This window comes from Chlamydotis macqueenii, chromosome 8 (genome assembly GCF_036417535.1).
Source record: "Chlamydotis macqueenii isolate bChlMac1 chromosome 8, bChlMac1.mat, whole genome shotgun sequence".
In the NCBI taxonomy this organism is placed as follows: Eukaryota; Metazoa; Chordata; class Aves; order Otidiformes; family Otididae; genus Chlamydotis; species Chlamydotis macqueenii.
In genome coordinates, this window is record NC_141563.1 from 17,669,077 (window position 1) to 17,683,016 (window position 13,940).

General features: G+C 42.6%; 1 protein-coding gene across 1 annotated transcript in view; it reads left to right on the forward strand.

Moving 5' to 3' along the window:
• The window catches only part of PLPPR5 (phospholipid phosphatase related 5), a 205,873-nt gene that overhangs the window by 94,685 nt on the left and 97,248 nt on the right, over positions 1-13,940 (forward strand). Inside the window, exons 11-12 of the mRNA XM_086752913.1 lie at positions 4,761-4,989; positions 6,059-6,257. The gene's annotated coding sequence lies outside the window, so the exon portion shown is untranslated. The remainder of the gene's footprint in view (positions 1-4,760; positions 4,990-6,058; positions 6,258-13,940) is intronic.

Consider the following 13,940-nt stretch of genomic DNA (forward strand, 5'->3'; position numbering starts at 1 on the left):
ATTTCTGTCAGGCTAAGTGGGGGGAAAATGAAATGCTTTTCTTGTAATTATAGTTGAATACTGAAGTCACTGCTCAGTGTACTGGCCAGAATGATTTGAGTGATTTTCCTTGAGATTGGATGCAAATACAAAGGCTGTGGAATTGATTAGTTTTACCTGCCCGTATAAGATAGGCAGAAAAGAGAGAAGCAGTATGGATGTAGCTTTCAGAGGAAGTCAAGACACGATTAGCGAGATGCAGAATAAAGATAATATGACTAGCCCACCTGTGAAAAAGGGTGAAGGGATGCCTGATATGCTATTTGGATCTTTTATATTTTGTAAATAATTTTTAGACTTGGATGGCCAAGAAATTCTTAGATCCTTAGGTCGTTCTGCAACCCCTCCACAGCAAGCAAGGAGTTCCTGAGCACAGGAGCTGCCTCTGGTGTGTCTCTTGTTTTTTGAGAATCAGAGAATCTTTGTAAGCAATCAAGTAAATAAACAGGATTGACTCAAAGAGAGAGGTAATGAATACTATTGTTTCTTTTCATGGAAAAAATACCAGCCAAGTGCTTGGGAGAAGGCCTGTCTGTATAATAACTCTTGTATTAGCACCGCAAGGCTTTGGCATTGTGGAAGATTCTATTAAAATATATCATAATTGTCAGTCCTTGTGCCAAAGAAATCGTGGTCTAAATGACAAGGCACAACAGATGGATGAGAAGAAAAAAAAAAAAAGAAAAAAAAAAAAAAAAGAGGGCTGTGGTGGGTTGGAGGAGACAAGGTATTCCTATTCTTAGCCAGCTACTAACAGCAACTCCAGCTTTCAGCCGCCCTGGCTGTTGTCCTGCTGTACTTTGCTGTGAGATTCACAAAAGACAGAAGGAGAGAATAGGAGGAGGACAGGTCTCTTTCATCCTGACAGGAATGAATACTGAGGTCATGACTATGATTGAATACCTTCCAGAAATAGGTCAGGAAGAACAAATGGTATCAGCCCAAATTCTGTGATTTTCTCTTGTTTTTGAGAGCCCATGGACTCCTCACCACGGCTTCTGCTTAGCTACACCAGTGCTGTACCTTCACCCTCAGTAAGACTGTGGTGCACGGCTGGGATTAAGACCAAGCATAAGCTCAAATCCATCGCAAACTAGGCTGTCATGAGGACTTCTGAGAGATGGTACTAAGCACAGGATGGCTGTAGAGCAGGGGACTTGTTTGACCTAAAAGTCAGGTTTGTAGATTTTTTAAAATGTTCTAAACTTAATTCTTAAATGCTTCAGGCTTATAAGAGAAGGCATTCAGGCTTCTCAGAAGTCTAAATTTTGCATCTGTATAAAGGCTTTTATTTTTCTCTCTGAACTGGAGTTTCTGCTGCTTCTTGTCCCTTTTCTGGATGCAGGTTTCCTCTGGCCCAAAGCTGTAAGGAACTGGTCTTTTCTCTAAAGGATTTTTACCTTACTGTTGTCTAAGTTTTGTGGAAAGTAATTGCAGAGACATGATATAATGGTCTTTTTTTCTAATAGATTTAACACTATTTGATTTAATTTCAACTCACAGTTTAATTTCAAATCCCAGGTATCACTGAAATCTATTATCATTACCATTTTGGAAAATTAAGTTATCTTTATTTCCAGTATTGATTTTAGAGTTTAATTGAATTGTTCAGTGACTGCCAATTAGAGTCTAGCTTTAGAAATACAACAGATATCTTCGTGCAACTCCTCAAACCTCTTGATCTTTTGCCAAATCGTAATAGAAAACCTCTAAGTATGTGCAAGTCCAAAAATAGAGCTGATACATCAGTGATAAAATCCCTGTTTATTTCAGAAATCTCAGTCATGCTGAATGCATGAATCCTAAAAGTGCTTATTTCTTTTTTTTTTTTTATGAATGTATGTGAAGCAGCAACTATGCAGGGAGAAACCAACAAAATAAAAATTGTTTACCAAAAATATTCTTAGGCAGAAATAATCTAAAAATGCTTTTAAAATATTTTGATTTAATTAAGTATATATGCTTAAATAGAAAGCAAATCCTTAGGCAGAAATTTTATAACACAAAAAACATCATTAATACATTTCTTTTCAGTGTGACTTCAAATGTAATTGATGATTCATTATATTACGATTACAGTTTATTATTATTATTGACTAATTAAATCAGTGATTAGTTATAATCAACTAAGAACTACAAAGAAGGAGATTTAGGATATTGCACATTCTTTTATGCTCCTGCTGCAATGTTATGGTAAATCAAGAACAGCAATACTTAAAATAAAGTGGTTGTTTTCAGGTCAGAGAGTTACCAAACCTTAGCTAGAAGTTTCCTCTCTAGGGGACAAGCTACCACTCCCTACACAATACTTAAATTTATTCTACTCTCTAAAACACACTGGTTTCCATACATACAGAAAAAAAAACCACATTGTGGATGCCAAGTCTTCTCCAGTGGCTTCCTCCCATGTTGTTTTGCTACTTCTGAACTCCTTTCCTACAAACTGAACTTTTAAGTGACATGATCATCAGTCAAGATATGATGTTTGTAGCAGCTCAGCTCCTGTGTATGTAAGATTCCACAACAGGCTGTTCTTCATTAATTTTGGCTGCAGAGTAACAGATTTTAAACAGTTACAGAAGAAAATCAGAGAGGGGTATAAATTTTTTTCTACTTCTGGAAGAGGTAATAATTTGGAAAAATTAATCTTCTTTACTTTGTAACATATTCAGGCCTCCTTTTACTGCTGGGGTGTGAGGTCAGGAGGATGGTGCAGGACTGAAAAGGGTGCAGGGCCTTCTTCCACCATGGACTACTCAAACACTACACTTGCCAAGCACGTAGCCAAACACAAGATGGAGATCTAACATGTGGCATTTGCATTTTTTTTTCTCCCAGGACAGCCTTCGCACAGGCCTGACACCTCCCTTTTTGTTCTCCTTTTCCGCTCATCTTCTGCTAAAAGCTGGCTCTTCTATAAGCACAGAAGTGATGCGGAGTGTGTAACATTGATGACTTGCCCAACGAATTATACAGCTGCTTTGAATGTGTAGCAGCCTCTTCAGGCCTCAGATAGTCCCTTAATATTTTGGGGATGCTGGTCTCTAATGCACTGTTATAACCAAATCTGACATCTGTCCTCTGTGAGTCAGCCACATGACAAGGTCATCTCCTGAGCAGACTGTTCAGTGTATTTCTCCTTCTTCCTCACCCCTCACACATCGTTGACTCTTTTTAGAGAAAAAGCAATGTATTTGGAAAGTATTATGCTACTTCCACAGTACGGGGATAATTTCATCTTCTACAGTTGGGGTTTTTTGTTGTTTGGGGTTTTTTTTTCCCTAAGGCTAATTTAAACATATCAGAAAACCTATCTAGAGAGAAATGTCACTACACTGTGCATCCAAGACACAGCAGTGCAGTTTAACTCTTACAATAGATCCAAACATCCTATTCTTAGTAAAAAAGATTTAGCCCTATAGCGTAATCTCCCTCTACTTTTATTCTAACCACTGCACTCCCTTGGCTTTTTCTGTCTCTTGAAGTCACACCTATACATGACTTGCAGGTGACAAAGTGCATGATCAAAATGTGGTGGGTCATGCGTGGCTGAATAGCTGAAAAAAATTACAGATATGACTGAACTGGCACTGAGCTACCAAATGATCTGTACAAACTTCTGATGTTTCAAACCTAGCTCTGTCAGTGTACGCTAGAAACAAAAGGAAATAAAGCATCTGGTGCTGAGACACAGTAAATATTCTCTACATGCACTTATTTCAATGGAAGCCAATGACCTCCTGCAAGGCCTGTTGCGATAGGACAAGGGGTAATGATTTTAAAACAGAGGGAGGCAGATTCAGACTGGATATAAGGAAGAATTTTTTTTACAATGAGGGTGATGGAACACTGGAACAGGTGGCCCAGAGAGGTGATAGATGTTCCATCCCTGGAAACATTCAAGGCCAGGTTGGACAGGGCTCTGAGCAACCTGATCTGGTTGGAGATGTCCCTGCTCCTTGCAGGGGGGTTGGACTAGATGGCCTTTGAAGGTCCCTTCCAATCCAAACTGTTCTATGATTCTATTATTTTGTGCTTTCTGCTGGTGAGAATTCCAGTTCCTTTGGAGAACAAGAAAAGTAAGTAGTCTTCCAGGACTGAAACAAGTGTTTCCAAACAATCCTGCCACGATTAACTCCCAGCTGTGCTCTGGAAAAAATGTTGAAAAAGAAGCTACTTGTATCTGTATGCATAAGAGACTGGAAGACCCCGTAAGGAAAAAAATTAACTGTACAAGGGACATTATCTGAAATGTCTCTGATTTTAGTCCTTGGAAGTTAAGCAACCAACAGATGAAGGCTGTGCCACAGGAACAGAATTTAGCTAGAGAGTAAGTACATCAAGTCACTCAGACTGACAACATCTTGGCGTTTTGCGTTCCCACATCTGGGGCACAGGATGAAGCAATACTGCCTCTGAAGTCAAAGGCAAAAGTCATAGCAACTTCTGTGAAACCAGGATTTAAACCAGGAGTTTTTGAAGTTGGATAGCATGGGTGAAGACAGTCTTTTTCTTTGATCAAGAATAAATACATCAATCTGTCCTGCCTTTAATGTGTGACCTTTCTGCCAGGAACAGAAACTACATAACCCTGGAAGTTTGCCAGATTCCTATTAAAATGTGAGACATCCGTATTGGTTCTATAAGTGAATATACTTACGATATACTCTGAATATGCTGAAAAAAAAAAGTCAATTAACAAAAAGCAAACTTTCTTCCAGGAATACTCATTTTCAGCATCTCCAAGAGGCATGTAGACTTTTTACCATGAAAATGAATTCCCACTAGACCAGCCGGACTATGAATTTTCATGACAAGTTTTGTCCTTCTCAGCTATGCAAATGAAGCTGAGATAACCCATACAGTCTACAGAATCCTAAGATGCCACAGGCATAATTAGGAATAAACCAGACCAAATTGCATAGCACTGCTGATTACCATGTGCTTCAGGTAGGCATGATACACAAGGCAATCTAAAACTATTCAGCTCCCAGGAGTGTGTGGGCATCAGAGGCACTGCTAAACAGAAGTATTACCGGTGTTTGAAAATAATCTCTAAAATATTCTTCTGATACATAGGATAAATCATCAAGTTATTTTATGAATCATGAAACTTGAAAATACGTAGCTGAAAATGTGTTAAGATTTTATAATGCTTATTTGTTTGCCTCTGATGTTTTTAGAGAATGACCCATCCACGTTTTTCAGAAGCTCCATCTCTTCATTTTATTTCCTTTTCATATCTGTGTGTTCCAGAGCTCTAGCCTGATTTGCCTTTTGCTTCTCCTGTGTAAATGAAGAATAGTTCTAGTGATAACAATGATCTTAAGAGTGGCATATTGGTTTCATGTTTTGACTCTGTTGATGGTAAAATCTGCTAGTTTGAATTATTCTTAAATTAGACTAAAACCAAAATCAGGCCCAGAGTATTTATTTTTAAGGTAACCATCAGTTGGCCTGCACACAATCTATAAATCATATTTTATCCCATCCTGAAAGTTGCTGCCACCAAACACATTTGTTTACTGGAGTTCGTCTCATTCATAACACATTCTTAAGGATCATAATAGCAGAAACTCCTGAGGGTCAGAACTGTATTTTTCTGCTGCTATTTCTAAAGATCAGGTTTTTCTGAAGCAGAGAATTTGTCTTTACTTAATCTGCATGCCTGAATTATATTAATTGTTACAGATATTTTTTCACTCTTTAACTGTATATTTCATTTATAACATGAATATATTTCATGTATAACATGAATGCATCTCTTTTATACCTCTTTGGAATTTTGACTTCCTCCTTGACTCAATGTCCTTTCTGCCATGTCTTTCCTTTTGTCTAGTGTTTGAGAGAAAAAGAAAACAGCACTTTTTTTGTAATGTATTTTCTAAACAATCTGTTTTTCCTTTGGCCTAGACATCCTAGGTCTTGATGCAAAGTGGTTGACAGTGAACTCTCATTTTCTTGTTTGAAGGTGCAAACTTAATGTGCTTTTGTTTTTTTTTTTTTTGTTGCAATTCAGGGTGGAGAGGGACCGCTGTCTTCTATGAATGAGACAGGGAAAATTAAAGTGAACAAGCGGCAGAAGAAAAAAAAAACAAAACATAAAAGAACTGACAACATTCAGAGGAGAGAGGTTGAAAGCCTGTTTCCCATCATCCATTCAACCATGATTCATGAAATTAAAAGCTTTAAAGATCAGAGAGCCTTAAATAAATTGGGTAAGTTTTGTTTTTAAGTAGTTGTCTGTTGCTGGATTGCATTAGGAACTTAATTCGTTCTTACAAAGGAAATCCATATTACCTAGTGATGCCAGTCAACCACACTGGATGACTCCTCTATCCCTTCCACCTACAAACTTCTCACTGCAATTAAATTATCATGAAACACTGGCCCAGGTTGCCCATAAAGCTGGTAGATGCTCCATCCATGGAAACATTCAGGGCCAGGTTGGACAGGGCTCTGAGCAACCTGATCTGGTTGGAGATGCCCCTGCACCTTGCAGGGGGGGTTGGACTGGGTGGCCTTTAAAGGTCCCTTCCAACTCAAACTATCCTATGATTAAATCCTTCTTTATGAGGTACAACTCAGTCTTTGGTTCTCCTTGAGCCCGTAACAATGGAAGAATCTAAGCCATCATGTCCTTTTTGTGATGCTTTTGAAGTGCTGGCATCAGTCTGTGCTACAAAGCTCTAGAAAGGCATTCTCAGTAGTCTGATTAGAATTAGTGTGCGTGTGGGTAAATGCAGGGCAGGTGTACACAAGTGACACAAGGTGAGTGTTTCTAGGTATTGTATGAATTGTTGTCACCCTTTCACTCAAGTGATTTGAGTACTCAACTAAAGTATGGGAAATGTTTTCAAATCTTCCTGGTAAATAATGAGAGAGGGCTAATAACTCACCAAAGAGTTTCCTAATCAATGTTTAGACTCAGGTTTATTGCGGACAATTTTTTCTCTTGATTTTTTTGTTGTTTTTACTTGTATTGAATACCTACATGTTTAACAGCTCAAGAGGGGCCATAAGTCTGCAGTTCAATAATGAGAACTCATTCCTGGTGTAGAAGGGCTCTCGCAGGCTCCAAACTCTGCTCCTCTGCCTAAGTAACACAGAAATCCTAAAAGTTCATTAAGAGACCATTCTCTTTAAGTGATGACTCTGACTCCCTCTCAGAGCAGCTGGGTGTTGAAGAGATCTCCACTTCTTTCTAGATCTAGCTGTAAATGACTTGCTGAAGCTCTTAAGAGTCCACACCAGAGGGAAGAACTCACCTGCTTCATGTGGGGACTGTACACAGAGCTCAGCCCAAGTTCATTGCTTGCAGAATCCTTTGCTTTATTCCTTGTAACAGCTACAGGGAGCTTCCAGGGGAACTATAAGTATGCAATTAGTATTATATAAGGCAACTCTTTTGAGCAGCAGGCACATCTTTTGTGCTGCTGCTGTGTAATTCATCCCATCTTGCTGCAGGCTGAAGCACAGCCCACCAAACAGCACAGTTCTGCTGTGTCTTGCAGGGTCTCTACACCGTCCCCTCCATTAGAGTTATGCCCAGGCTGAGGTCCAGCAATCTCCCCTCCTGTTTGGATTCCCAAAGTAAAAAAGATAGCACAGAGAGTGAGGAAGCCCCTGTCCTTTTAGGGGGTTCTCCAAGCTTGACCTCTCGCTCCTATGCACAGCTACTCCAAGATCTATGGCACGGCAAGCACCTTCCAAAGGGCTTTTCTTGAGCAGGTCTAACTGTATTGACAGGATGCATCTGATGCTTCCACATAACCTGCAAAGCCTTCCAGTTGGTGCAGCTGACTTTGGGTCAGCTCCTGACCATATCCAGGTGCTTAGGGACCGCAGGGGACAGAGACATTCCGCTGTTACCTAAAATCCCTTCTCAACCTGACACCTTCTACCTCCCAGAGAACCTCCAAAGCCCTTCAAGTGCACCTGAAAGAAAATAATTTTTGCTTTGTATTTCACCAAATGTTTATATTTTAATATTTTATACACTACGTCTTGTATATATTTTATGCTTTTATTCAGCGTACTGGTTATAGTAAACTTACACCATATTTTACCATTAAGTTCTTCACATTCTCTCTCTGAGGTAAGTTACACTCAAAAGTTGCCTCAAAGTGCCTCAATCACTTCCCTGTGAGTGGGGTCACCTAAACCACTTTGCTCAATCCATAAAAATATTTTTACCTCCCTCTTACTGCTGTGCCATTCAGCCAATTCACATCACACCGATTTCCTTAAGCCTAATCTGTGTGCACTCACAATCTCACAGAAGCACATCAGCTACTGTGCTTTCCAGGGGGGCTAAATGCCCCCCCAGTGCCACACCAAGCAGCTAGTGCCTCTGCAGCTCCACCTGCTACCAGCTGAGCAGCCATAGCAGGTTTTGCTCTTTAAGATGTGCTGAGAACCTCATCCCATTTTCAAACCAGACATTTTTAGCTCCGTTAGAGGAAGCACATAATCCAGAGGTCAGTAAAAACATACCCCTGATGATCATTTTGAGAACGTTTCTGTTTTCCTAAGCATTCCCTCATGAGCGTGATTTCTGCTCTACCAAAGAAGGCAAGCAGCATTTGCCTAGAAGCCAGCCCTCCTTGAAATATGTCTTCCTCCGGAGAGGTTCCTGTGCGCACAGCATCATTTCGTGGAGCAACCCTTTCATTTTCCGAGCAATTCCTAGAAACAATTCCCGCTTGGAAGGACTGCAAAGAAGAGGCTAATTTATGCCTGCTCCTGGTGAGGGGCTCCCATGCCCATTTCGGTAAGGCAAAGCACAGCACGCAGGGATTTTGCGCCAGAGGGTGCGGGAACAGCACCGAGGCCAGGTCCCGCTCCCCGCCGACAGGCTCCGCTCCGCTCCCCGCGCCCCCCGCCAGCCCCGCGGGGCGGGGGCGGCCACTCACCTCCACGAAGTAGAAGCAGGGCAGCAGGGTGACGCTGTCCTTGGTCACTCTGCCCTTCGGCCGCTCCGCGGCGGACATGCTGCCGGGTGCTGCGGCCGGCGGCCCCGCACTCCCCCGGCCGCCGGCAGCCGCCCTGCCGCGGGTCTCCCTCCGGCCGCCGCCGCGCCGAGCCCCGCACCGCCCGCTACCGCGTCCCCTGCGCCGGCGGGCGCGGCCGCCCTGCGCCGTGCGGCGGGCTGACGTCAGGAGCTGCTCGGCGGCGAGGGTGCGGGCGGCTGGGGTCCCCGCCGCCTTAACTCCTTCGTGCCGGCGGTCTCCGCCGAGCGCCCGCAGCCGCGGGCGAGGATGAGGCCGCGGGGCGGGGCGCTCGGGCCGAGAGACGCTTCGGCGGCAGCAAGCGGTGTGGCAACGTGCGCGTACAGCATCCCCCCTGGCATCGGGGCCTCAGGAGGCTCCGCGGGGGGGTCGGGGCTTTTGTCCTGTTTCTGGGAAACGTGTCTCTGAAACAGAGTGGTAGAGCGGCCCTAGGAATAGCGTTCCTATGTAGCCAAGGTTCTCTTGCAGGTGTGCTCTTTTTGAGATCGAATTGCTCATGACAGCTGGCCCCAGCCTCAGCACCGGTCAGGGGAAGTGGTGTGGCTGGGAGTGAGCAAAACCGAGCTCTTCACCCCCATGTGCAATACCGGGGCAGGTGGTTTCTCTAGCTGTGAATTATCTGGTGCAGTTCTTGCTACGATCTTAAAGAGAGCAGAATTAACCTGAACAATTGTTTCCATGGAGAAATGTGGAGTTTTTTGAGATCTTATTTGTGAATCAAAGTTCACAGCCAAGGAGAGGTACCCTGGATAAGACCTGCAAGACTTCTCTGTGCAGGACAGCATTTTCATTCTTTTGTAGCACATTAATAATGTCTGCAAAGGCTGTTGTGTGCCTGCAAGCTTATTCTTTCATTGTGGTGTTTAGCTTTAATGTTCAAGGAAAGAAGTCTGACTCAGACAGTCCTCGTTTATTTTCCCTCCCTCCCTCCTTTTTTTTTTTTTTTGGGGGGGGGGGAACATGGGAAATAACCTGCTGTTCTTATTCAGATGGTTGCTAATCTTTTGGCTGCTGTAGCCACTGTGTTATAGCAATGTAGGTGAAGATTCTTATCAACCTCTTTTCTTTGCCAGCTGTTCTCCTTTCATTTACCCGCAGAGCATGTGCCAATCCGTGCTCTGCACTGAGCAGACAAGCAAAGAGGTTTCATAAGAGGGTAAAAAGCAAAAACATACTCCACGCCTGCAGACCGGTGTGGAAGGCAAATCTGTAGTCTAGCTCCAAATAATTTAAAAAGACTTTTCAGAGCTGCAACAGGTTGCAAGTGTTGGCATACCACAGTCTTACCCCAGCTCTGTTAGAAAAGATTTCCAGGGTTTCTGCTGACTCTGGAGTACTGGGGACCCATGCTACCCCTGTGAAGGAGAGGTCAGGAGGCTCCAGGAAGCAGAGGTGGCCAGAGGGTTGCCGGGAGGAGAGGAGCTGTGAGAATAGAAGGTTTGTGCCTTACTATCAGCACCAAATTCCAGGAAATTATTTTGGGTGGTGGAGGGGGGTGTCTGGTAGTGGTTCTAATCCATCAGTGGTCTACCCTTTAAGTAAAAGTCCCTTTTTGTTAGCCTTACTGCTGGGTTATTCCAAGTGAAATAGCAGGAGCTGAGGAGCTATAGCAAGACTTTGCTACTGCCCAATATGTAGCTATTATTGAGGAGAGTGGTTAATGAGCAATGGCAACTTAGAGTTGCATTTACTGTATCAGCCTTGCTTGTTCTGAAATCATGAATCTGGCATGCAAATCATTAGCACACACCATTAGAAATTACTGAAGAGTGCTTTGTCTGCCTCCATTCACACACAATTACTTCATTCTGGAAGAGCAGGAGGGTTAGGGTGCTTCTCTGGTAAAATGAACAGAGAAACTCACATCATGACGTAACTTCAGAAACTGGCAAAAACCCTATACTAATTATATTTTATTATTGTACTGCCTAAAGGCCAATTCAGAGTGCACCTGTGATAATTAGGCACAGTAAAACACAGAGTAGTAACTAGTCTCTATTCTACAAATGCTCACTACAAGTGTCTGGTGGGAAGGATGCAATGCAAGCTGTGTGACTGCTGTAAGGGCAGGGAGAGTTGTGCTAATTCTCTGGTTTTGTTTCTCACTATTTTGTGAATTTACTCATAGAGGGAGTTAGGGGTGAGGTTATATTTGCTGAAGTGAAGCAATTACTTTTTTTTTGTCAGTGACAGACTTTGACAAGAACTTCTGCCCTCTGTCTAGTCAAATAAAGGAGGAAAAGGGTCATCGATGCCTGGGTCCCAGAGCGTGGCAGGTCTGCCTTGCACTAAATCTAAAGGTAATACTGATGGGCAAGTATGGACATGGCTAGGGTGCATTTTCCAGCCTTCTCTCTGGGCTTTTAGTTGTTCTCTGTTGAGACTCACCTACAGCAACCACCTTCTAAAGAGTAAGTAACCAAGGTACAGTTAAAGTGCCACTTCACCATTTCACCCTTGTTCTGCTACCAGCAATGTCTTCCTAGCTTCTGCCTTACCTGCCCCAGCCTCAGAGGGGAGCACCTGACAGGCTCTGTATCTCTCATCTTGCAGTACCCAGAGAGGGCTACAGTCATTTGAACCTTATGTCCTAAAGTAACATAATGGAGTAAGAATATTTCTTCTCTTTTCAAGACTGACATTTAGGTTCTTGCGTGTCCTCTTTCAAGCACATGAATATTGATAAAAAAGGGAAGAATCCCTTGCTGAGTGTATGTTGTGGTTTAGCTAAAATACCACACAGTTGCTCACTCACTCCCCCCCTTACTGACCACCTCTCACCCAGTGGGATGGGGAGGAGAATCAGGAAAGAAAAGGTGGGGGGGGGGCAGGAGAGGAAAATAAAACCAATAACAGAATATACTTAAGCACATAATTTGCAGTACAATAGCTCACCACGCACCCTGATCCCCAGCTCCCTCCCAAGCAGCAAAACCTCCCTTCAACCCCATCTCCACTTTGTATACTGAGCATGATGCCACAGGGTATGGAAGAGCCCTTTGGTCAATTTGGGTAAACTGTCCCAGCTCTTGGCTAATCAGTAACCTATCCCAGCTGGGTCCCCAGCCACAAGTGCCTCCAGCTCCTCTCCCAGCTCAGGTGAAAATTCACTCAATCCCAGCTGGAACCAGGACAGTGCAATGATATGGCTTTTGGACTAAGGGATTCATCTACAGATCAACATCTGGAAAGACACAGTGCTATTGCATTCAGCTCTTTTGGCAATTAGTTATTAGAAATTATGGGATTGATTCTCATTTGGTAGCTCTAGAAGTATAAGCAGCCTTCAAATGGGTATAACATACATTTGTATCCTCATTAAATTCCCTTAGTGTTGATAGATCAGTGTGAAATGGCTTTTGTGTAAATGAATATCTCATCTATATCATCTCCTAAAGGAAAATATGTTGGTAAAAAAAATCAGAAAACGCCTCCTTTCCATTTCAGTCAAGATAGTCTTACAAGAAAGTGTGGTGATGCATAACTTACGAGTGCCTGTTATCTGTACAGGATAGTCAGGTGCAGAGGATCTGCACTAACACTGACAGCTTTTTCTACTCACCTTCAAGCAATCTCTGTAACAGGAAAGTGTCATGGAAACATGTTAGCATAAAGCATAAAACTATTTGTTTATGCTTTGCTTCAGCAAAACCAATCAAGTTCATGGAAAAATTTAAAGAACATAGGGAATGAAAAGATAATCATAGATCTGGAGTCTCTTCTGACTCATCTGGAATAAGATTTTAAAGAAGATAGATTTATTCTTCCTTCAACAAAAAGAAAACTTGGCCATCAGCGGATGCCCCTGCTGATTCCAAGCTGTTTTTTAAGAGCTCAGCTTGACACAAAACCTTGCCCCCCTAAAGAATTATTATCAGTGAATCTTCTTTAGGTGAAGAAAGCACCTTTCTTTGCACTTGTCAGGCAGATAGCAGCTGCCACAGTTATTAGAAACATGATCTGAAATTATTTTCCAGCACAGTCTAGTGTGTTTGCAAAGCTTCGCTGTACAGAACATGACTGCAGATCATCATCCCTTTATCCAGGTGCTCTGTTCCCTCTGCAGCAAAGTCTGCCTTTATTCCCAGGCTTTGGTAAGTGCTGGACACAGGTAATGGCTATGGTTTCACTGCTTCCGTGGGAACAGAAAGCATACTACATGAGCAGGGACCTCTGCTCTTATCACTGAATAAACCCCCTTGCAAAAGCAGGGTGAAATAATTTGGGAAGGAAAGACTTGGCCGAGAGCTGGTGGGTCTGTGGCTGTGCAGATCCGCTGGTCAGACAATGGCACTGGGGGGTTTGTTCAAGCAAAATTTTGGCTGGAGGCTGCAGCAGCAGCTGCAGTTGCAGTTACTGTTGCTTAGTAGTCTAAGAAAACCTGCTTTCCCCTGGTCGCCACACAATTTCCCTGCACAAAGGCCATTTCTGGGACTGTGTGTATGGATCAGGGTTAACTCTTTCATATTATATAGATGGGGTTTCTTATTTTGTTTTACCCACTGAGTGTGGAATAGATGATGTGAACTCATCGTATTAAAACAGTAATCCTCTTCTGGAGAAAGAGTGGCATATGGGAACTGGGCTCTGTTATGTGGAACTGACAGATGATTTTTGTTCTGCTTTACTTGCCATATCAGAATTCAGAAATGCAGCAGTGTGTGTGTGTGTATATATATATATATATTCATTTTTTTCCCCCAGTCCCTCAGGAAAACGCCTGGTTAGGGGAATTTGCTGTGTGTATTGAATTCATGTGTAATTCCATAAATAAATCTGCCCTGAGTAAGTGAGAGGACATTTCTTGTTTTACAGTCATCCATTTCAAAGACTGTTGTGTTCATAAGGCAGATACATTTTTACAAATATTTCATGAACAAGCTTTCTAAT